This window comes from Lissotriton vulgaris, chromosome 5 (genome assembly GCF_964263255.1).
Source record: "Lissotriton vulgaris chromosome 5, aLisVul1.2, whole genome shotgun sequence".
Lineage (NCBI taxonomy): Eukaryota > Metazoa > Chordata > Amphibia > Caudata > Salamandridae > Lissotriton > Lissotriton vulgaris.
In genome coordinates, this window is record NC_141693.1 from 1,345,769,418 (window position 1) to 1,345,794,922 (window position 25,505).

The 25,505-nt window shown below is 43.4% G+C and overlaps 1 protein-coding gene across 2 annotated transcripts in view; it reads right to left on the bottom strand.

The window, feature by feature from the left end:
• LOC147712575 (bile acid receptor-like) overlaps positions 1 to 25,505 on the bottom strand; it is a 632,915-nt gene that overhangs the window by 366,069 nt on the left and 241,341 nt on the right. The gene's annotated exons all lie outside the window — the stretch shown is intronic.

Here is a 25,505-nt window from a genome sequence, read left to right on the forward strand (position 1 = left end):
TAACTAAATAATGTGTTGAGGACATTAGCTGCATGATTCCCAGCTCTTATTGTGGGAAAGGTCGTTCCTGCCGTGTAACCGGTCAGTGGCGTTCAGCGTGAGTGCCATATTGGTTCTCCCTTTTATACTCACGTGGTACATATCCACATTTTCGCCTATCCTCTGTGGTGGCCATCTTAGCATGTGTACATTATCACCCAGATTGATATCAAAAGTTTACTAGATTGTGGTTTCCCATTGTTAAGTGTCTCTAACTGCCCATGGGAAAGCGTGATTACCTATTTACAAAACTGTCCATGAAAATATTCAATCTCTCCATGTATTAGGTCTGGTTCCCCTTTGACAATATACGTGGTACATGGAGTCTATAGTTATAGAAACATATTATCGAAACAGCTGGACTCCCCAAGATTCGACAGCATCATACTACTGTCATCATAGTGTCTGATGCCCATAATTGTAATCTTTTTAAGTTACTGGAATATACAGTAGTCTTAAGAAAATATTTGATGTGAAGATAACTCATGGGGGACTGGTATATGGGCGCGTTTCCAGATTTTCCCAATAGATTTAATGATTCAAAAGATATTTAACAGTAGATATAGCCATCATGTATTGGCTATTCTGTATAGTAAATATATTCCATAGTGTGTATTGATCCAAATTACGGGCAAGCTAAATTAGTGTCCTTATTATAAATGCTGTTGGTTATGGTCATTTTGCATGCTAATGGATCATAATAGTAATTTAATCTGTTATCCCCCAAGTGGGTAAATAAGATCATACTTAGATCAGAAGGTGAAATGAGACAGAAAGACAAAGAATGGTGATCAGATGGTGATGATTCCATCCCATATTAGAACTAGAAATATAAACAAATTACAGTACAATGGAAATAGTAGTCTGTACATAATACCTAGGAAATTACCTCTATTTGAAGTATTTCATAAGTTTGTATATCGCATCACAAAACAATACTGCATGCTGAATGATGGCAATATACCAATACCATTAATCATCAGATTTCACAAAGTCACAGTAACGATAATGCATACTGAATGTTGACAATATGCCAATACCATTGGTTGTCACGTGTAATACATGTTCATTACATTTATATGGTAGTCTATAATGATCAACAGTAGTCCAATTATTACAGGGTATACAGAACGATGTTCTAATAAAATCATTTGAGTCTCTAATTTGAACATTAGGATCCTACTCATAATGTGTCATCATGTTCGCAATGTACTAAAAAAATTATTCAGTCTCCAAGCAAGTAATGCAGTTCACGGTCTATATTCAGACCTTCGTCCACTGTCCTAAGGTGCATAATCCATAGCACATTTCTTTCTCTTATGTATTTTATGTTGAGAATTTTGTATTGGATATTATCTAAGTATGTAATTCGGTGTTTCATGATTGTGTGTCTAGTCTTGGTATCTAAGCATCTGTACTTTCCTTTCTTGTGTCCTATCTCTTTCTTCCTCTTGTTGATGTGTACATCGTACTTCACTGTTCCTCATCTACCTCTTGGGGCTTTCTCTACACTGAAATATTTATGATATTTTTATATTTATTTGTGACATCTTCAAAAGAAGTTATAAAAATTATTTGTATATTTTTTGATAATAAATCTTGATAAAAATCTGGTCTATGGGACTTGTATATTCCTGAATGCGCCACCATTTCCAAAAGTAAATATTAGGGAAAGGTTTTTGTTGTTATTTAGTACATAATCGATATTGCCTCTTGGCGTCGTAGCCTTAGTTCTCTATTACCACCACTCTCTACAGGTGAAACTGTTTCCAGGCCATGAAAGTGGAAGAATCTATTTTGGTCCTGTTTGTCACAAATGAGTGTGTGTACTGCAAAAGGATATGCGAAATCACCTTGTTTCATTGCCCGAAGGTGTTCCCGAATTCTCTGTATAAGCATTCTGATCGTACTTCCTACATACATTTTGTTGCACTCACATATTAGTACATAAACCACAAACCCGAGTGTAACAGGTGATGTTGGTCTTACTCACAAACGTTGGGCTTTGGTTGAATATAAATTCCCTCAGTTCCCTGGATAATCTGCACATTGAGCAATGTCTGCATTTATGCGAACCTTTGTTCCGTGCTATCAGCCAATTATCTTTCTTGGTCTGCAAAGGGTAACTCGGACTAATAGGTCCACCCAATGTCATGCCTCTGCAAATTTGTTGTACTTGGATTTGTTGTGAAGTGTGAAGCAACATTCCTGTCACCTGTCAGTAGATACCAATGTCTCTTTAATATTCTACTTAGATCTCCTGTGTTACTCCCATTGGACATGATGGGTCTAATCAGGACCTTTTGTCTATTTTTGATTTTGGGGTATTCTGAGAGCATGGCTGCCCTTTCCAATTTGATTGCTCTATTGAGGGATCCTTTCATTATATTCTTGTCATAGCCTCTATTGTGAAATCTATTTTTGATTCCCTCCAGATTCTTTGGGTAGTCATCATCACAACTACAGTTCCTTCTGGCCCTAACCATCTCACCAAATGGTGTTGTTTTTATATGATGGTTTGGATGGGCACGTATCGCATGTAGCACAGCATTACATGCGGTCTCTTTCCTGTACATCTTACTTTTCAGTTGTCGATTGTGTATATAGAGTTCCACATCATGGAATTCAATTTTGTCCTTTGAAATTCATTGTAAATGGCATAGTGATGTGTTGGATTCCAAATGATGTTTAAAGTCATGTAATTCCTCTATTGAGCCGGTACATATCAACAGAAAATCGTAGATATATCTACCCCAATGGTGGATTAATTGTATCCAGCGTGCCTCTCTTCTTCCCTAGGCCCAATCCTCCTCAAACCACCCCATAAAGAGGTTTGTGTAAGAAGGAGCAAATCTGGAGCTCATCGCAGCCCCACTGATCTGTTGGTACCACTTGCCTTCAAATAGAAACACATTGTTCTCTACAATAATATTTATCAATTTGAAGACCCGACTTGCTGTTTTCCGGGACCCTTACCTGCCGCCGCTAGCCACCCACTGCCTCATGAGACTTTCCTGCCCACGGAGACCACCTGCACCGGGGCACACCGAGCATCACGGATGCCGCCATTGTTGGTCCGCAGCGAGGAGGACTACACTGCCCAGCAGCCCTTGCAGCAAAAAAGCAGCGGCAGCGTGCGAGAGCGCCAGGAGGCGCATAAAGGGGGGGGGCAGGGCTCCCGCAGCGCGGGAACCAGACTTGAGGTTTTCCGGGACCCTTACCTGCCGCCGCTAGCCACCCACTGCCTCAGGAGACTTTCCTGCCCACGGAGACCACCTGCACGGGACACGCTGAGCATTGTGGACGCCGCCATTGTTGTGCCGCAGTGAGGAGGACTACACTGCCCAGCAGCCCTTTGGGCAAAAAAGCTGCAACTACATGCGAGAGCTCCAGGAGGCGCGTAAAGGGGGGGCGGGGCTCACCCAGCACGGGATGCGCGCTGGCGAAGCCCGGGTAAAGGGCGGGCTGTCTGTGGGCATAAAGGGGCTGAAGGAGGCTGGGCTGGGCCACCCATCTAAGCCCCCCTGGAAGAGACTCCTTGAAGCTTGGAACTCTTACTCATGTGGTAACTCCCACAATTCTTTTTAATCAGTCAAAGCTTGCCCAGACATTTGTTTCTTTGGGGGCGCCCTTCCTATTATCTTTTATTCTTTCCTTATAAATGTGTACCTTAAACTGTGTTTGATAATTTGTCACTATTGGTAAATACTCTTGTCCAAGTTTCTATGATGAGTAGCATGGGTAAAAATAGCAAACCCACCACTGCCCGCCAAATGACTAGGCAGCTAGCGGCAATGACTCATCCACTCCCAAGCCTTACAGCTATTGATAAAATGCTCCAAAAAACAATAGGGGTAGTGGCAACAGCCATAGAAAATACTGAAAGGAGACTCTCAATTACCCCTGCTATGCTTCCCCTTGTGCCTCTGGGGGATTGCTCTGAAGTTACAGCCAACCCCGCTAAATTCACGTCATTCCTTATCCCCTCCTTTTCTGACCTACCTTGTGCTCAGATTGTGCCTGACGTGAATGTTTCAATAGAGGTTGTCCCGTCCCCACCTCCTCTGGCATGCAAAATGGCTCACAAACATCGTGCTAGAACCAAAAAGACGAAAGCTGCTAGAAATTCGGCTAAGAGAATAGCATCTACACCTGATCCTGTACAGTCTGACCCTGGTCCCCTATCCTCTACCATAGGACCTCCCGTCTGGGCTACCCATTTATTAATTGATTTCCATATCCATATGGAACAGCTTATCAATACCCACTTTAAATCTTTGTCTACTAGGATTGATAAACAACAAAGGTCTAAGGAGAGCACAGCCAAGCTCATCAATGGGGAATCCCGCTAATATACGGGCTTCAGGAGTAACTAAGCCTGCTACTAAGGGCTCAATCCAATGTGCTAGTATTTGCCCAGACATCCCTACACATGATTTGGCCCCTCTAAACATGCTGAAATCTACCCCAGCCCGATTGGCCCTGGACTAACCATTTGTCCTAATTTGCCTGCAGCCGTTTCAGGTTCGAAAGAGTGTGGCCTTCTTTCCACCTCAAAAATTCCCGGAATTCAGAGCACAGAGTCGGGTAGGTCCCAACACAACCCTCCCCTGAAATCTGGTGAAAATGGACTTTTAAAATCTCCTCCTCGCCCTCAGTTACCCCCTGAAGCATCGCCTTATGTGGTGGTGCTCACGGGAGTATCCCCACTGGCCAGCGAACGAAGGGAAACTTTCCCTGAGTTAAAGAATAAAGTCATCTTCTGGCTAAGCAGACATAGACCTTTAATGGGAGCTGGCAAGGGGAGATTTTATTTGCGCGAAGAGTCAGCTGGCTGGGGACTAGAACCAAAGACATCTGTGGTGATTGTGTAATTGTCAACTTTAGGTATCCTAGAGTAGCTGGACACATATTAGCTAATGGAGGGTCTTCTGATGCGGGCATTATTAACACTTGCCACATTGGGTATTTTTATCCTCAAACTTTTGTATTGGGTAGGTCAGAACCATCCTATTTCTCTCACGGCGGTCATGAATTCGATTATAACATCCCAGTGGGTAACAGATATAGTGCATTGAGCAATTTAGATTGACTGACTACTATCACCACCGCACCCAGACCGAATGGTTCCGAATCGGCTTGGGAGCCATGTTGTGGAGGGTTTGAGCATAGAGGGGTGGTCCCCCGAGCAGGCTTCTAGAACTAAGGTGGGTAGCAGAACCACAACCACATCCTCATCTTCCCAAAACTTTGGCTCTACAGGAGGTGTAATAGAGTTGGACAGTCATATACATATACCACCTCCACCTTCTATTGTGTTCCAACTCACTGAGGACTCCCCAGCCAAAGTGGTGCCACGTAGACCACTAATTGGGTCTTGGAATATAGCAGGGATGGGGTCTTAGCTGCACAATCTGGAGTGGGGAGAGCTGATGGATAGTTACGATATATGTCTGTTCCAAGAGACTTGGTTGTTGTCTGCTACAGTTAGGGTAGGTTATGCGCCCTTTCATACACCGGCTGTGCAGGGACCTAGGGGAAGACCCTCGGTGGGGGGGGGGGGGGGGAATTCTGTACTTGGGTTGGTTCGCACCTAGGTTGCTCAGCTAAGATAATAGATTCTCAATGCCCTGAAATCCTATGCATTGTACTTAATTTTCTGGATGGTTTGTCGCTGGCAGTGATTAACATTTATTTAGGTCCCCAACCGCACTGTTGGGTTTATCAATTCTGGATGCCCTAGAGGTTCTCCTTCACTCCTTCCCTTCGTCGTGTCATAAAATCATCGGCGCCGATCTTAATTGTCATTTTGAACCACTCTTGGGGATCCCCTCGGTAACCTCGGACGAGGATGAAAACTGGTTGATCCCGGACTGTACAATGTACCCTTAAAAGCGCTTACTGCCCCTGGCCCTTGTGATCAACAAGTTGGTTGTTTCACATTCTCTGCGGGCATGTAATGGCAGACTTCTTCCAGATGTTCCGGGTTCAAGTACCTTTAATAGACCAGGGAAAAGCACGACTATAGATTACATCCTGGTAAATGTAGAATTCTGGGCCCGATTGAGAGCTTTCTCTGTCATCCCAAGGGTCGATAGTGACCACAATTTACTGCCACTAGAATTACTAAACACTTTGGGTCACCGAAACTAACAGGGGGGAGCTGAGACTACCATTAACTCAAACTTGGTTACATCCGCAGGTGGTAGACGAATCAGGTGGGCGAGGATCGCGTTAGCGCCTGATAAGCTAGCGAAGCTATATCGCCTTGTCGCACGCTCTTTAAAATAGGTTTCTCACCTCTTGAGCTCCAATTACGATCCCCCCATCTCCACCTTCAGGGCTTGCAGTGTGTCCATAGCAAGCTTCTTTGTTCCCTGGCAGGTTACTTTTATATCACCGATACTAAGAGGCCAAGGGTAAATAAGCGTGATCATTGGTTTAACAAAAGCTGTAGGCTGGCTAAAAATACCCTGATAAAGGAGGTAAAATCGGGATCCCAGTCAAGCATCAGAAATGCGAGGGAAATATATAAAAGTTTGATTAAGGAGGCCAGGTCTAAGTGGGAGGCCTCAAGGTGGGAAAGTATCAAAGCAGCCCTGGAAGCTCGAGATTATAGGTCGTTTTGGAACCTTGTTCGAGTTGGGTCGGCTGAAGGGACGTCTGCCATCATTCCTAACCTTAGTGAAGAGGTTTGGCTAGATCCCTTCAAGCCCCTCTATTCACTCAGCAATTCCGAATCCTGAGTAGATCTAGCGACCCAAATAAGTACTCTGGATCCAGTGCACCCAGAGGACTTTGGCCTGGTTTGCCCACCCTGCACCCTCCTTGAAGTTCAGGCGGCCGTCAGAAGTCTGACGCTGGGGAAAGCTCCAGGTCTTGATAGGATCCCTGGCGACCTATATCGAAGTGAACAAAAGGTTTGGGCCCCCTATATTTGGGTTTATTTTAACACTATTCTACAGGGCTTGGAGATCCCCCCAACCTGGCTGGGAGCCGAAATCATTCCCATCCACGTTAATGCTTCCCCTCTTGACCCGGTTAACTACTGCCCCATTAGTTTGATCGACATCCTCCCGAAATTATTCGCCCACTTCCTTTTAACTAGGTTGCAGAGTTGGATGGACGAACATCACATGGTAACCTCCCTCCAAGCGGGCTTTCGTGCAAAAGTTTCCACCATTGACCAACAGTTTAGATTACAGTTGGTCTACTGGAAGACGGTTTCTATTGGGGCAGGTAGCCTGTATTTGATTTTTGTGGACCTCCGGTCCGCATTTAATTTGGTCCAAAGGGATAAGCTCTGGGCAATATTGTTGGAGATGGGTGCCCCGGCCTACCTGTGCCATCTATTTAAATGTATGCACCAAGGTACATACGCAAGGTTTAGATATGGGAGGAGTGGGGAGCTCTCGGCTCCGCTCCCGGTGGAAAAGGGAGTGAGGCAGGGTTGCGTCTTGGCCCACACGCTCTTCTCCCTCTTCCTCAACGGTTTGATAGACCACCTTCTGGGAGCAAGAGACCTGGACTCTCCAAGCTTAGCGGGCGCAAGATACCTGCCCTAATGTTCGCTGATGACACCCTTTTACTGTCAAAATCATACAGCGTACATTAGAGGCATTCTGCTCCTTCTGCAGACTGAGGAACTTGGAGATTAACCTCTCTAAAACCAAGTTCATGGTTTATAACTCCAAACTAGCCAATTGCCCTCATCCCCACATGGATGGAACGATGTTGGATCGAGTTTCTACCTTCGATTATTTGGGGGTTACAGTAAACGACAGAATGGATTGGGGGTCTTATATGGCCATGGCCAACCTGCAGCTATTGGGACTGTTCCCATGAGGCACAGGGTCAGACTGATTTGCATATGACCATGTCTGAACTGGGGTGGCTGAGTGAGCTAAAGAATGGTGATGGATTAAACCCAGATCAGTTAATTGGAGTGAGTGTTTGATTTGCTCAAACGCTTCGTCCATCATCCCCTTTTGTTTCGCTTTGTTCGCCCTAAGTTGGCAGGGTATGCTCAGACGTGAGTCCCTTGCTTACTTGGCCACTGGATTCAAGATAGCCTGGCTGATGAGGATTATGAATCCGAAACCGGTCCCAGGATGCTTGTTTCCGGTCCAGGGAAGACATGGCTTGGCAGTTCGGGCTGGACTGTTCCCATGAGGCACAGGGTCAGACTGATTTACATATGGCCATGTCTGAACTGGGGTGGCTGAGTGAGCTAAAGAATGGTGATGGATTAAACCCAGATCAGTTGACTGGGGGTGAGTGTTTGATTTGCTCAAACGCTCCGTCCATCATCCCCTTTTGTTTCAACCTGAAGCTATCCCAATCATCTGGCGGTATCCTAAAAGTTTTTAACGACACCTCTTCTAAATTGTTGGGTCCGCCCATGGAAATTTATAAAGCCCAGGCAAGAGGGGGAGCACTTTATGGTGCAGATTTATGGGGTCATGTCAGTGCTGCCTCCCTATCACTCACTGAGAATAGTTTTATCAGGTGTCTTCTGAGACTCCCTATGAGTACGCCCCTGATCCCCCTTCGGCTGGATTTAGGTTTGGTTCCTATCCAGGAGATTGTCTCAAATCGTCCTCTCCTGTTTTGGAGACGTCTATGGTCAACCCCTGAGCTCTTGAGCTATAGGGAGGTCCTGGGGGATCTTTTGTCCAGGAGGAGATGGGGGAAAATTCCTTGGTTAAACCACATCAAGCATCTTTGACACGCTCTAGGTAGGGGGGGACATGTGGTCGTCCCCCGAGGAGACCTGTGCCCTGTATTCCAAGAAATCATTGAGTGTGGCTCTTAAGCGCTACCAAATGGAACTCATAATGATAGACTCTTCCATGGGTAGGATGGCTAACACCTTTCTGGATATCAAGGCCCACCCTCACTTTGAGAAATTTTTGGATGATATCCAGCCTCCCCTGGCTAAGAAACTATTTATCTAGTTTAGACATGGTTCATTGCCTCTTAGGGGCGTAACACATAAGTGGTCAAATGCCCTATATACCGCGAGTTCCTGTCCAGGGTGTTCGAGTAGCAGAGAGACAGATCTCCACGTTCTGCTCTTCTGCCCCTTCTCGCCAAGGCAAGAGCGAAATGGATCATTCAACTTTGTTAGACCAGGGCCCTTAGGGACTACAGGGAGGTATTCAGAATCCTTAAATATGACACTATCCCTCTGATAGTGTTTGCAACTGCTAGATTTCTTTTGTCCATGTGGTACTCGAGGTGTGCAAAATTAAAAACTGAATGTCCACAAATCACCATTCCTGCGGTAGTATAAACATTGTAACGAATGTGGTTCCTTATATGCACTATGGCTAAGGTTTGCTCACTGGGAGCGCTAGTTCTTTTTTAACGTAGTCAATCAAATTTTATGATTCTCTTTTACTTTATGAATTTTCTGTGTGCTAGGACTGTAATTTACGATCTTTTAAACATTTTTTAGCTGGAATTGTGTATTATTTATCTGTAAATATGTATATATGTCTTTTTATGGTATTTTACCGATAATGCTTTTTGACTGACTGACTGACAATTTCAAGACCATTTCTGTATGCGATAATAGTTCAGCTGGTCTTTTGATCAGAAACTGTGTAATTGCTGTCAATCCACATTCTAGAGTAATGTTCGTATACAGGGATACAACGTCCAATGCCACCAAAGTCATCTCAGCATCCCACAATGTATCATTCATCATATTAAGCACATGTTTCATATCCCTGATATACAATGGCAGTTTTGGTACGAGTTGTTTAAGAAATGTATCCACAAAGTGTGATAGGTGTTCAGTAGGCCTCCCTATACCAGAGACGATAGTTCTCCCCGGAGGAAACGGGGCCTTTTTGTGAATCTTGGGTAGGGTATTCAAGCACTGGAATCTGGGTTTGTCGATCTTGAGATCGGTGTACTCTTCAATAGTCAATAGTCCTTCCTCATACCAGCGTTTGAGATATCTATTAATAGTACACATTATGTGTGGTATGGGATTTCTGTATAACACCATACAGCAGGCAGAGTTAGCAAGTTGGGAATAAACTTCATTGTTATAATCTGTTCTATTCATAACCACTATGCAGCCTCCTTTATCAGCCTCTCTGATAATTAAGGTGTTATCATTTCTCAGTGTATGAAGTGCATCCCTCTCCTGTCTGGTGAGATTGTACATACTTCGTTGTCTACCCATTGCTAGTTTGTTAGATACTCTGTCTAGATAATTACACACATTCTTATAAAACACATCACAACAATTATCCAGTGAGTGATTCGGCTCCACTTTAATTTTGGTTCCAACCCACTGTCCTTAGTATGTCCAATGTCTATACCCAAGTGAGACAGAAGTCCTTTTACATCAGTTGGTTCCCCTTCCTCATAATCGAGGGAAAGTAAAAGAGCAGTATCAATTGCATCTTGTATTGATAAGTCACCTTAAGGTATCATTCTAGGATCAGGTTTAGCACTGGTCAACTGTGTGGAGAAATGTTTCTTAAGCTTGAGTCAATCTTTAACTGTTCATTATTTACAATATTTGAGGGTCAAACCCAAGACCTTTCTTCAAAACTTTAATTATGTCATCTGTTAACATTCGATCTGATAGCTTCATCATGTTTACATGCATGCATTTATCATCTATACCATGCACATTACTTCTTTTTGTTCCATGACCTGGTGCGCTGCCTGCCCCGTCGCCTCACTGATCCCTTTGTTCTTTTGCCTCGTCTAGTTTTCCTATTCTTCCAGGACGTTTATTGACCTTCCGATTTCCTATCCTGATCCTCCTCCTTTCCTCCAAAAAACGATTGTTTCCTGAATCTGAGGTGCCCTCAGCCTGTTCCATGTTACTTTCACTATTGCTGGATGTTATACTTGATGAGGTGTTACTTGCTGTCTCGGTCGGTGTATCAGTACCTCCTGTAGCTTTTTTACTAATCAGGTGATCAAATGTACTTGCAAATGTAAACACTCTTCCTGCTAAGTAATCCCTTTCGTCTCTCCTCAGTTTCCGTGCTTTACACATTTTTGTGTCTTCCTTCAGTATTACATAGTTTTTTTCTGTTGCTTCTAACAAATTCATATCTAGGATCTCTTTTTCTACATCTTTAATTTCATTCAGTAACATAGCTACCTTTCTTTCAGCATTGGATCAAAATTTCCATCAGATTAATTGAATTGTTAGTGAGTTCCTACTCCCATCTGCCCAGCCTGTACTTAAATTGATGAAAAGCTCTTCCGCTCTCTTTTCCCTATCTGTTAATTACGACACCATTTCAACTTGTTAGACTTCGTAGCAAAATACAAACCAAGTGGTGCTGCATGCCCAATGCAAATACAAAATAGGGTGGTGGCTGGGCGCGCACTCAATACTGGTACAAAGTAATGTTGTAAATATCTCAATGTCCATATATTGTGGTCGGTGCTCAGGAGGAGAGAGAGCCACCAAATCTTCCTCATTGGAAAAGGAAACTTCTCCTCAATGTTTCATTAGAATCTCCGAGCACTCAATAAGTCAAGAAATTGTTATATTTATCCATATTTATTTTGTATTTTGAGAATAAATGGAGTCGTAAAATTGTATATTTCCACATTTATTTAACTGATGAACATGCACTCATACTGTGATGCCTGTTGCATTTTAGCAAATTAGGCAGCCACATATAACAAAACACTACACCCACAGGGAAATACTACTATTATACTTCATATATATGTTAACATATGCCTGTGTTAACGGAAAGCATGGCAAGTCACTCACAAGCAGCACAATTCTTTTAGTATTTTTCCACTTTTTAAAATAAATACAGACAGGAAACACATTGTTTTATGTGTGTATTCATCTGTAAAACTGGGAGCCTTACATATAAGTCACCACTATGGTAGGCCCTGGACAGCGAAAAGGGCAGGGTTAAATTTATTTAAAAATTTGGACATGTGGTTTTACGTTTTACATATCCTGGTCGCGAAAACACTTACATTCGTTTTCACTGCTGCAAGGCCTAACTCTCTCATAGGATAATATACATTATTTTGATTTATAACTGTAATTTCCAAATGGGAACAGGTAACCCCTTCATGTTTGGCGTCTCTAGAATTAGAATTTAAAATCCTAACTTAAGGTAAAGTTGGATTTAAAATTACAATTCTGAAAATGACACTTTCAGAAAAGTTGGCATTTTCCTGCCTTAGCCATTTATTTCCTTAGCCTGTCTCTGGTCACCTGACTAGGTGTAGCCTACAGCTGAGTTTTTTGTATTGCTCCTAGACAGCCACACACAAAAGGGTGCTTGGGTTTGCCTGCATGGGCCATCACTGGCAGGATGGGGGGGGGGGGAACTGGACACAGCCCCAGTTATGCTTGAATAGGTTGTGTCCTTCCACCACACAACAGGCTGCATACCCCAGCTAGTTAATCTGGGGTCAGGACAGGGAGGTATGAAGTCTTAAGACTTCAAAGAGTAACCTGTATATGCTTCTCCCCACTTTAGAGGCACACCTGGGTATAAACACTGGACTTAGGGCACCGCCACTTCAGCACACTTCTAGAACTGTGGATACTTGGCCTGGAAGCTGTGCTGCTGCTACAAGGACTGACACTCTGCTGGACTGCTGTTCTAAAGGAACTGCTGCCCTGCTGCGCTAACATGCTGCCCTCTGCCCTCTTGCCTGGGGAAGAAATACTTGACCTGCGACTTCATCTTGAACTCAGGACTCCAGAGTCACTTCGTGAGCTAGTCTATTAGACTCCTGATCTAAGCCTCAGGGACATAAAAAGCTTCCCAACCAACTCCTAGACACAGCTGCAGCGAATTCTGACCCCAAGTAGTGTCTCTCAGGTCCTGGACCTTTGGTGTGGCTCACCTGTTTTTAAATCATGCATTTGGCCTCTTCTCGAACACAAACAGGCCAGTTCGTACTCACACCAAATTCCAGCACAAGCCGCCACCAGCCTGTTTCTCTGCATGACAGCATCAACATTCCGTGGGGGAATGCCAATGCGAAGCACCAGCTAGCCCGTCAGCAAGGCCCGGCATGCTCTTCGTGCCCTGCCGGCAACCGTCTGTGATGCTCTCCTTGCTCTCCGTGACCGTCTCCAATGTGAACTGGACTCTTGGCACAAAACCTGAGAAGGTAAAACTTCAGTGGGACTAACCTGGGACTGTGACCGGCCAGCGCTCCATCTCTGTTGACCTAAACGTTTAACTTTGACCTGGTGCAGCACAACTAGATAGCTGCAGTTGATGCTTTATGCTTTTAAGTGCTATTTTTCCCTTTATTGTATAAAAATTCATAACTCCAGTTCTACTGATTGGATTTTTGTCATTTTGGACTTATTTTATTTTTTAATTTAGCTCTATTTCTCTAACCTGTGTCAGTTCTTTTGTGTGGTGTTTACACTATTTTAATTTTTGAAGTGTTGCACAAAGACTTTATACTATGCTGCTAAGTCAGACTGCTCTGTGCCAAGCTACCAGGGAATTGAGCACAGGCTAATTTGGGCTTTGCTTGTGACTTACCCTGACAAGCATTATGGTTGCTGCTTGACCACAGCTCACACCCCAGAACCCAATTTCTCATAGAGATGCTTATTATACATTGACCCTGCAGCATGTATCCAAGTCAATTGCCGCATCACTAACCACGGCAACATAAGAAGGGGAATGCTACAGGGCTTCCCTTTCTCACCACTTCTGTACACCATTGTTGCTGAAGCTGTGCTCTTAGAGCGCACCATGAGCATAGGGGGCTGAGCTTCCTGGGTACAGATGGGTCTTATCAGCCTTTGATGATTACCTTCTGCTCTATGTCAGGGACCCTGATGTAAACCTCACTCAAATTATTTGGGAAATTCAGAAATTTGGGGGAATGTCTAGACTAACAATTAATTGGGACAAGTACCTTGATTGCACACCATAGTGCCCTCTTGCATTTCTTCCAAGATGTGCACACAACCGGTACTTATTTGGGTATCATGGAACAAAGATTCTTTGCACAAGTATTCAGATGCAATCATGGTACGACCATTCATATGTGTTAGACCAAGTACGTGTACACTGGTGCACTGCGCACAATTCACTGGAGACAACCTTCCTTATTTTAAACAATCTTTTATAGAAACATAGATTTTAGTTTTCAATGTAATTCACAATAAAGGTAACTCAAGTAAACATCGATACATTGTTGTAGTTTCCCAAATTATACAAAGACAAGTAAATTTTTACAATCATATAACAATATATATCATGGCATTCAATGACTAAGGTTTACAAATGTTCAAGGTGTCAACGGCTTGTTTGTGACGGAGCCCAATGCATTTCAGGACTTCCCAGTCCCTTCGTCACGGGCCAATCTAAAAAAATAAATAGATATGCATTTCTGTATGTGGACACCTCCTCGAAACTTCAAAGTCTGTGTATACTACCATGAAGATAACTTTGTTTCCAAATACTCAAGCTGAGCACTCTGTTTGATAGTTCCAAACACCAACTCACCAACTCAAAAGAACCTCCACCTCACCCAAGTGTGCAAAAACCACTAGAACATAATATCTCGTGTTTAAAATATGTGCCACACATGTCAATGCAAATACGTGGTCAACACAGAAGTACCTTATGTTAGATCCTAAAATGATGCGAACCTCGGAAGCCTGATTGAAATATACAAGAAAGCTATGTAATCCCACTGCAAAATTTATAACAACGTCAGCACTAAACAAATCTGTTCTAATATACACATGCTCACCCAGGTTGTGCAAAAGGGCTGCACGCTGCAGTGCTTTCCGTAATCTGTAGTTAGACTCTCTCACAAACGTCATTCCACCAATCTGTAAAACAACCACGCAAGCTGTAAGTAAACAGATACCCTCACCCATATGAGCCACATGCTCCAACAGATATGTCTCTAAACCTGCCAATTACCGAATGCTTTCACCGCAATCACTCGTGTGCTCCTTTCTGTAGAAACGCCACGCTACTACTACGTCCCCTCACGGTTTCTAAATACCGATGTATCCTGAAAATAGAAAATGGGCTGATGCCTAATGAGTCGAAAGAATGGTGGAAACTCGGCCGCCATCTAAAAGAAGGAAACATTCAACTGTTGATGAAGATATTTCAATGTGACCCGACAATTCAACCCCGCGATGACACGTTGTCCAAGCCCCTGGAAAACCTTTCAAATGCCTCTCGTTAATAATGTGCTCCAAAGCTATGCGCTGCACATTCCTTGTTGTGATCCCGAAAGACAACCTAAGGTGATGAAAAAAACGAACTGAACAATCCCGTCGGTAAGTTCTAAACCTTGGTCAGGGTGAAGGCATATGTGTCCTCACACTGCCAAATTGCTACATGATCACCCGGAACCTTCAACCCCGTGGTGACAAACTGATGCGATCACAGAACGTGTGGTAAAGCAACCATACTACGTTGTACACAGTCTAAACAACCACATTACCATTAGGAAACTGCGCCATACCGCTCATCTGTAACTCATACGCACCCTTCTGTTCGAAAAATACTCATCAATGAAAACAACTTTGAAAATTGCGATATTATGTAACACCCCCAAAGGGGATTGTTCTATGCCTTGTCACAAGAGTAAATCTATCTTTCAGAACGTGGTCACATGTCCTGCCTTTCATCAAATACCTGACGTAACTAAAATAGGACAATAGTCAGATTGCTTAACAAGTACTACACGTGCAATCTTATGGTGACCATTCATAAACCATTAGACAGTTTAGATAAATTGACAAATCATCCACTGTCCCTGGCCAGAAGAATCGCCACAATAAAAGTGGTTGTTCTGCCCTGGATGTTGTATCTGTCCCTGAAAATCCCCATTGTCCTCACTCACGCTTTTTTTGTGGTCTACACAGGGTAATGTTCAAGCTTGCATGGGTAGGGAAACAGCCCAGATGCATATGAACCAGAAGGGCCCTTCCATATAAACAGGATGGCCTAACAGTCCCTTACCTGAAGCCCTCAAACTATATACCAAATGCTCAGTTTGCACACTATTGGATTCACGGCTCCGGGAAACTATTGCTTCTGTGAATGGAACACGATGCTAGCATTCCCATGTCACTGGCTGGTCAGCCCCCATAAGAAGACACTCATGGATAGACAGTGATGTCATACTTCTCTTAATAAGGTCGTCATCGGTAATAATAAAAGTAATGTATATGTTGCATGATTCTACTATATTATGCTGTTATGTCTCATCCATGCTGATGATTGTGGTCTACACATTGAGACTGTCTCTGTTTCTTGACCTTTCGTGAAAGAGAAATAAAGTTTAAAAATAAATACACTTTTATTTTGAAACAGTGCGTGCATTTCTTCTTTTTTTAAGTTTAAAGATTTTTATTTTTGGTTAACAAATACATAATCAACTGCCATACCATAAGAAGATTATATTATACAATGAAAATAAAACCAATGTACAATCAAAAATAAAAAAATACAATCATGAAGGCAATGAATGAAATGGATGGCAATTAGAAAGAGTCAGTCAAATAAAGGAAAGACAGCAGAAAAGAGAAACAGAAGGGAAAAACAGAGCAAAGAGAGCATAGATACACCTTCAAAGTCAATATCTAAAGTATATAATATGTCAAAGAAAAGGAATCACAACAACAGGTTTATGAATCACAAATCTGTACTAATAGGCATATAGGAATTGCTATAAAATGTTAAAAGGAAGCTTAAATGTTAGCAACCTTAGAGAGATAAGTAGTGAGAGGTGACCACAAAATATCTCTTTTTATCAACATTGGAAGAGTTTGCAAATGATAGCTGTCCAGTCTATGGTTATGGCAGACTAAGTTCCACCATTGTTTAATGATGACATTGTCTGTCGATTTCCACTGAAACATAATTACTTGTAAAGCTATTGCGAGCAACAAATCTATACATTTACCATATTTCTTGTTAGTTGTCCATATTGTTTGTACTCCACTTAGGAATATCTTGTCTATAGAAAACGGAGCATAAATTCCAGTAAAGTCAGCAATTCTATCCCATACCTGAATCCAGAAATCAAAAACCACTTGACATTGATAAAACATATGAACATAAGTACCTCAATAAGATATACATAGCCAACAAGTATCTTGCATAAGAAGTTTGAGTTTAGACACGTGAGCAGGTGTATAAAATAATCTATTAATACAATAGTTTAGTGTTTGAGTTAAATTAGCAGGGCAAACTGTGGAGTGTTTTGACCCATAAAGAAGCCAGCTATATTGTAAACAGCTTCCCATAATGTTTCCTGCTTAGATTTAGATCTATCTTGAGTGGACGTGAGAAGCAGTAGGAGTTTAATGTGATATTGGTGTAGTGTCAGTCGTAGTTGAGGAATGAGGAAACAAGTTGAGGGCTTGCAAAAGAAGAACATGTAATATGTTGTATTGATTGTGGAAGGAGGGTGATAAATTGAATAATTGGGAGAAAATTAGAAAGGAAATCATTGAATTATTTGTGAAAAGTTGGGAAATAGTAAGTAAACCTTTGTCAATCCATCCTTTCCAAAAAAGAGGTTTACATTTCTAAATCAGCAATTCGTTATACCAGATGGGATTTTGGAGAAATTGCTGAAATGTGGAGGTATTAGAAATATGAAGTGGTTTGATCAATGAACAATAGTGTGAAATAAGTGATGTTAACAAGAACTTAGGGGTTGCGATCTATAAATAATCTGTTTGTGGGAGACGAGAAAGATCATAGGGGCCCGATGTAGGTAAATGCCATTTACCGATTTTAAAATACCGAATCCTACCGATTCGGTATTTCAAAATCGGTAAATGGTATGTAGGTCCCAACATCTGGATTCGTGAACGAATCCTTAACAATTCTTTAATTACCAATTCGGTAAATACCGAATCGGTAATGGCCATTCATTCCTATGGGCTTTGAAGCCCATAGGAATGATTAGGCATTACCGATTCGGTATTTACCGAATCGGTAATTAAAGAATTCACAAGGGTGCAGGGGGTGTCACTTTGACACCCTCTGGCACCCCCAAAACAGGCACAGGTGCCATGTGGCAGGCATACCTGCCCTAAGGGCAGGTCTGCCTGTCACATGACATAGGTGTGCATGCACACATGTGCATGCACACCGGAATCGGTATTTTACCATGGATTTGTATTCCATGGTAAAATACCGATTCTGTAAGCCATGTGCAGAAGGTACATTGCCTACCTACATTACATTTTCGGTAATTTTACAGAATCGGTAAATATTACCGAATCGGTAAATATTTTACCGATTCTGTACATATTACCGAATCGGTAAATTTACCGATTCGGTAATGATACCGATTCGGTAAAATTTCCGAAAATGTGCCCCTACATCTCAATAGCCCTTTACCGATCGGAAACGGCCAAAAATCGGTATTTTCGGCCGTTTCCGACCGGTAAAGGGCTACCTACATCTGGCCCATAGAGCCTAATGCATACCATAATTTTGGTTGAAAAATAAAGGGTTGAATCTATTTAATACTGAAGGCCTTGTGGTAAAGGTAGAAATCAGGAAAGTTAACACTTTGCATCAGTTTGGGGAGTTTGAGTTTATTCAAAATGATACACAAGATCTTTTCACATTCCAGAAGAACATGGAAAACATGTTATCTATAGAAATTAAGTATTTCTTGGGAATTTTAATTTGCAACTTCTGAAGAGAAAAATGTATAATGGGAAGAATCAGCATTTTAATTTTGTTGAGATGTGTCCACCTAGATGAGAAGATCGGTGACCAACTCTTAATGAGGTGCGACATTCTAGCAATTTCGCACCTCATTCTTATTCTTAATGTATCTCTAAGATTATAGGTATGGAAAGTTCCCAAACATTTAATCTTTACAGGATTCCAGGTTTATACTACCTTGGGAAAAGGCTCCTTTATACAAAATGTATTAATAGGTAGGACTTAAGATTTATCCAGGTTACGCTTATAACCAAATATAGCAGAATATGACTTCAATTCTTCAAAGAAAGATGGTAGTGCGATTTCAGGTTGTGAAATGTAAAGAAGAATATCGTTAGCAGAAGCAGCATATTTAATATGAACCTTTAATAAGTATTTAACCTGAAAGCCATGTACATTTTTGGAGGTTTTTATTTGATGTAAGAAGGGTGCTAGTGCTAATATGAATAATAACAGAGATAAGGACCATCCTTTCCTGGTGCCTCGTTGAGAGAAAAATAAGGTTATTGAACAGCATTTACTAATACTCTGGAGTGCCCTGACAAATAAAGTAAGGAAATAAGTTGAAGAAATCGGGCCCAAAACCATGCCATTTTAAAACTAGAACAAGGAACTGACAATTAACTTTATGGAATGCTTTCTCTTTATCCAGAGTGAGTGCTGCTAAGGGAGAATTAAGTTTGGTTACTTTATTATCATATGTGAATTGTATATACTGTTCTGATGCTTGGTGATCCACTCCTCGCTCCTGCCTCGAGTGGTCGCTCCCCTGCCTGCTTGCTGCTGAAAGGCGGTATTGTACTGCAAAGCGAATTTTGTCGAAGTGCTGCTCAGTTAATAATTTATTTAACAGCGCCAGAACCTAATAGCGTGTCAGTGTTGTTTTCCTATCTATTCCCATAGCGCAAGGATTGTATAGCGTTTCAGCATTTATTTATTTATCTAAACAGCGCCAGGACTCATTAGCATTTTCCACCGCCTGGTCACTGCTTTACCGGACGCTTGCTTGCTCGCTCCATTATTTACCTGCGCATAGTGTAACTGACCTCGTGTGTTATCCCCCGGCGCCCTGCTCCGCCCTCCCCTCCATTTTGATTCTGTTGTTGTTGTTGTTCCCTTGAGCCCGCCACGCCTCCCAGCTGAGCCGCCCTCCCACTAGCAATATAGAGCGCCCTCTGACCTCTCACCGACGTGATCCACTCCTCGCTCCTGCCTCGAGTGGTCGCTCCCCTGCCTGCTTGCTGCTGAAAGGCGGTATTGTACTGCAAAGCGAATTTTGTCGAAGTGCTGCTCAGTTAATAATTTATTTAACAGCGCCAGAACCTAATAGCGTGTCAGTGTTGTTTTCCTATCTATTCCCATAGCGCAAGGATTGTATAGCGTTTCAGCATTTATTTATTTATCTAAACAGCGCCAGGACTCATTAGCATTTTCCACCGCCTGGTCACTGCTTTACCGGACGCTTGCTTGCTCGCTCCATTATTTACCTGCGCATAGTGTAACTGACCTCGTGTGTTATCCCCCGGCGCCCTGCTCCGCCCTCCCCTCCATTTTGATTCTGTTGTTGTTGTTGTTCCCTTGAGCCCGCCACGCCTCCCAGCTGAGCCGCCCTCGCCCCTCCCCCTCCACTATCCATATATGACAGTAGCTCCCGCGCGCAGCGTCCACGCGCAGCGACCGCGCCCAACCCGCGCCGAAGGTGCGCCAAAGGTAAGCCCGTCTACGCCCGTCCGCGCCTGGACCGCGCCCAGCGCCAGACCCCCTGCCCCTCGCGCTGCCCAGACCCCCGCGTTACCTACGATGCCGCCACCCTCCTAGCCCTCAACCCCGGTCGCGCCCCCACCTGCGTCCAAGCCGCTCCCGGACACACCCATGGACCTTTCTCCTGCTTCTCCTGCAAATTCAGTGCCACCGACATCATCACCGCTACGACCACACCACTGACTCCCGACCCCAACCACCTACAATGCATCCTTCTCAACACCCGATCGGTCCACAGGCACGCCATTGACCTATGGAATCTACTAGACACCATCTCTCCAGACATCGCCTTCCTAACGGAAACATGGATGAATGCTTCCTCCGCCCCAGACATCACCATTGCCATCCCTGAAGACTATAAGATCACTCGCAAAGACCGCACCAGCCACACAGGAGGAGGAATCGCTATCGTCCATAAGAAATCAATCCGCATCTCAACCAGCTCTGACGCCAACCTCGCCAACTCCGAACACCTTCACTTCCAGATCCACATCGACCCCAAAACCACACTAAGAGGCACTCTCCTCTACAGACCACCAGGACCCCGCGGAAAATTCAGTGAAGACATCACGGACTTCATCACTCCACACGCGCTCCCCTCCAAAGACTACATCCTTCTGGGAGACCTCAACTTTCACCTTGAAAAGATCAACGACCGCAACACCGCCACTCTCGTGGACAACCTCGCCAACCTCGGACTTAAACAACTAGTCACTTCCCCCACCCACATCGCAGGTCACACACTCGACCCCATCTTCACATCCAGCAATCATGTCTCCTTCAGCCACACCACGGACCTCCTCTGGACTGACCACAGCTGCGTTCACTTCACCTACAACAAACCAAAACCCAACATCCACCTCCAACCTACCCTGCAAAGAAACTGGAACAAAATCACCACGGACCAAATCTCCGCATCGCTCCTCCGAAACTCCCCAGCCCTCTCTTCCAACGCTAACGAAGCCGCCGCCTACCTCACCCTATGGTTATCAAACACCGCCGACACCTTAGCACCACTGAAAAAACGTCAAAGCAAACCTGGCAGCAAGAAGGCATCATGGTTCAACGATGATCTCAAGAAGTCCAAGAAACTCTGCCGCTCCCTTGAAAAGGCCTGGAAAAAAGCCCCAACCACTAGCACCAAGGACGCCTTCAAAAACGCCACCCGCATACACCACCAACTGATCCGAAAAGCCAAGAAAACAGCATTCAAGGATCGACTTGACAACAACGCCCACAACAGCAAGGAACTTTTCAACATCGTCAAGGAATTTTCCAATCCCTCAGCCAACTCCAACGACATCACCCCCTCTCAAACCCTCTGCGACTCCCTAGCCTCATTTTTCCACAACAAGATTGCAGACATCCACAACAGCTTCGACAACCAACCCGGAAACCAACCCACCCTACCATCTGCTGAACATCTTCCCCCCGTGAACACCCTTAACGACTGGAACCCAATCTCCACTGAGGACACCATCCGCCTGATGAATTCCATCCACTCAGGATCCCCCACAGATCCATGTCCCCACCACATCTTCAACAAAGCAGACTCCGTCATAGCACCGCACCTCCGAGATGTCATCAACTGCTCCTTCAACTCCGCCACCTTCCCGGAAGACTGGAAACACGCTGAACTCACCGCCCTTCTGAAAAAACCAACAGCGGACCCCACCGAACTCAAAAATTACCGCCCCATCTCGCTTCTTCCATTCCCGGCCAAAGTCATCGAGAAAGCTGTCAACAACCAGCTCGCCACCTTCCTCGAAGCCAACAAATCCCTCGACCCCTCACAATCTGGCTTCCGAGCAAAACACAGCACGGAGACCGCCCTCATCGCAGCAACAGACGACATTCGAACTCTACTGGACAATGGAGACACAGTCGCACTCATCCTCCTCGACCTCTCTGCAGCCTTCGACACAGTCTGCCACAGCACCCTTTTACAACGCCTCAGAAACATCGGAATTCAAGGAAAAGCACTTGAATGGATCACCTCGTTCCTCACCGGAAGAACCCAGAGAGTCCGCCTCCCACCATTCAAGTCCGAGGCCTCTGAAGTCATCTGCGGCGTTCCACAAGGATCCTCACTCAGTCCCACCCTCTTCAACGTATACATGAGCCCCCTCGCGGCCATCGCACGCCAACACAACCTCAACATCATCTCTTACGCGGACGACACTCAACTGATCCTTTCTCTCACCAATGACCCCAGCACCGCCAAAACTAACCTACACGAAGGAATGAAAGAAGTTGCCGAATGGATGAAACAAAGCCGTCTGAAACTGAACTCAGACAAAACAGAAGTCCTCATCTTAGGTACTTCCCCCTCTGCATGGGACGACTCCTGGTGGCCGGAAGCCCTCGGAAAAGCACCCATCCCGACAGACCACGCACGGAACCTAGGCGTCATCCTGGATTCTTCACTCTCTATGAACAAACAAGTCAGCGCCGTATCCTCTTCCTGCTTCAACACTCTTCGCATGCTCAGAAAAACATTTCGCTGGATCCCCGCCGAAACAAGGAAAACAGTCACCCACGCTCTGGTCACGAGCCGACTGGACTACGGAAACACCCTCTACGCAGGCACTACTGCAAAACTCCAGAAGAAACTCCAACGAATCCAAAACGCCTCAGCCAGGATCATATTAGACATCCCACGCAACGAACACATCTCTGGTCACCTTAAAGACCTCCACTGGCTACCCGTCAATAAGAGGATCACTTTCCGACTGCTTACCCACGCACACAAATCACTCTACGACATCGGACCAGATTGCCTCAACTCACGACTATCCTTCTACACCCCCTCCCGCCAACTACGTTCTTCCAGCCAAGCCCTCGCCACTGTACCTCGCATCAACAAGACCACCATGGGAGGCAGATCCTTTTCATACCTGGCTGCTAAAACATGGAACTCACTCCCCGCTGACCTTCGCCTTACCCAGAACCACCTAGCATTCAGAAAACAACTTAAAACGTGGATATTTGACAAGTAATCCTCCTTCCCTTCCTTAGCGCCTTGAAACCCTCTGGGTATGTAGTGCGCTATACAAATTTTATGACTTGACTTGACTTGACAAAGCCAGACTGTTCTTGAGAAACCAAATCCGGGAGCAGATTGATTAGCTGTAGGACAAGAGCTTTCGCAAAGATTTTGTGATCCGTATTTAGCAAAAAAATGGGCGATAAATATTACACAAGATCAAATCCCGATCTCTTTTTAGGAACAATGCATATCATGGCTTCAGTGAATACCAGTAGATGAATTAACAGAGGGAAAATAATTATAAAGTTTGAAATGTTTAGGAAATTAAATGTGGGAAAATTGAATAAGGAATTTTATGGTAAAGCCATCGGGCCTGGGAGCTTTACCTTTTAGTAGTTTAAAGTTCGACTATAGTGACTGCAGATTAAAGGGAGGAGGTATCAATTTTTGTAGAGATGTAAGGTGCAAAGTTTAAAAAATAAGAATTTCTAAGAGGTTGCGTAGGGCTGTTTTCAGGAGTGTAATGTGTTTGGTAATATTTTTCAAAACATACTGCTATGTCTGCGTTATGAAGCAATTGAGAACCAGTGAAGTTAGTGAGTGTCTTAATAGTGTTTTTCATTCCTTTCTACCTTTTAAATAATTGGCAAGCAAGGTTCCTGCTTTGTTCTTACCCCCATAATAACAAGCATTAACCTTGAGCAGTGTGCCACTTGCTTTTTCTGTAGATAATTTATTGAACTGTTTCTTTGATGCATTCAGCGCTTCTAGATCTGTCTTATTATTTTTAGATGTATACTAGACATGTTCTAAGTGTTTCATGTTGGTTAATAAGATCATATACCTTTTTTCTTAATTTTTTTCCTGATGAAACCTAATTATAAGCCCCCTAAATGCAGCATTAAAAGCATCCCATACGAAATTGAAAGAGATATCGCCTTTGTCATTCCAGTCGAAAATGTCTGAAAGAAGAATTCAAATGTGGTGAGGAAACCTTTGTCAGAAAGTAAAGAATTATTGAATCTCCATCTAGATTTATGATTATGTGTCTTTAGAACTTCAATATTGGTTGTAACAGTGGCATGATCAGAAATCAAAATTGTTCCTATCTCAGAATGTGTCAGATGTTGCAACAGATTCTTGTTTAAAAAATATATAATTAATCCTTGTTTTGGACCGATGGGTAAGGGGGAGTAAAAAGAATATTCTTTAAGGTCCAGGTTAAATATTTTCCAGGAATCAGACAAGGGGTGGTGAGAAAAAGTGCGTTGGAAAGCTTTATGTGTTTTATGAGGTGAATATTTAGTAGAGGAAGAGAACTCAAGAAGGGGCTCTAGTACCTGGTTACGATCTCCATCCAATATGAAATTCTATGAATAACGCGGCGTACTTTTATGAGAAATTGATGTCCAAACCTTAGGATCTGGATGTGTTGGACCACAGACAGTGAAAAGTCTAAAAGGAATAATATCAATAATAAGAACCCATCTATCATTTTCATCAGATCCTTGTGATACAAATGAAATATTTAAAAGTTTGTGACGGAGTATAATGACTCCATTCTTACGATGTATATATAAGGAACATTATACATCGCCAACCCAGAATTTCTTCAACCAAACGGCCTCTCAATCTGTGAGATGTGTTTCTTGAAGGGAACCAATTTGACATCAAACAGTGCATGCATTTTAAGAGATTGATTATACAAAGGCTGTCTATGCATTAACGGACTAGATCCCTTTTTTTAATTGATCTAGTAGCCTTGCTTAATATCTTTAATTTTATATATTTAATGGATGATTGTAAGTTATGTTTTAAAACTAAACATTTCGTTGAACTTCTACCTCACAAGGTGATGAAGCCATAGTGTTGAAAAAAGAACTGATTAGGCATCATTTTGGGTTCTGTACATTGGCTAGCTATAGGAGCTAAGCTTTTTGGGGACTAGGTAAGGCCAACCTACAGTTCCTGAGTTCGAATTTTCCTGATTATTATTTAATATA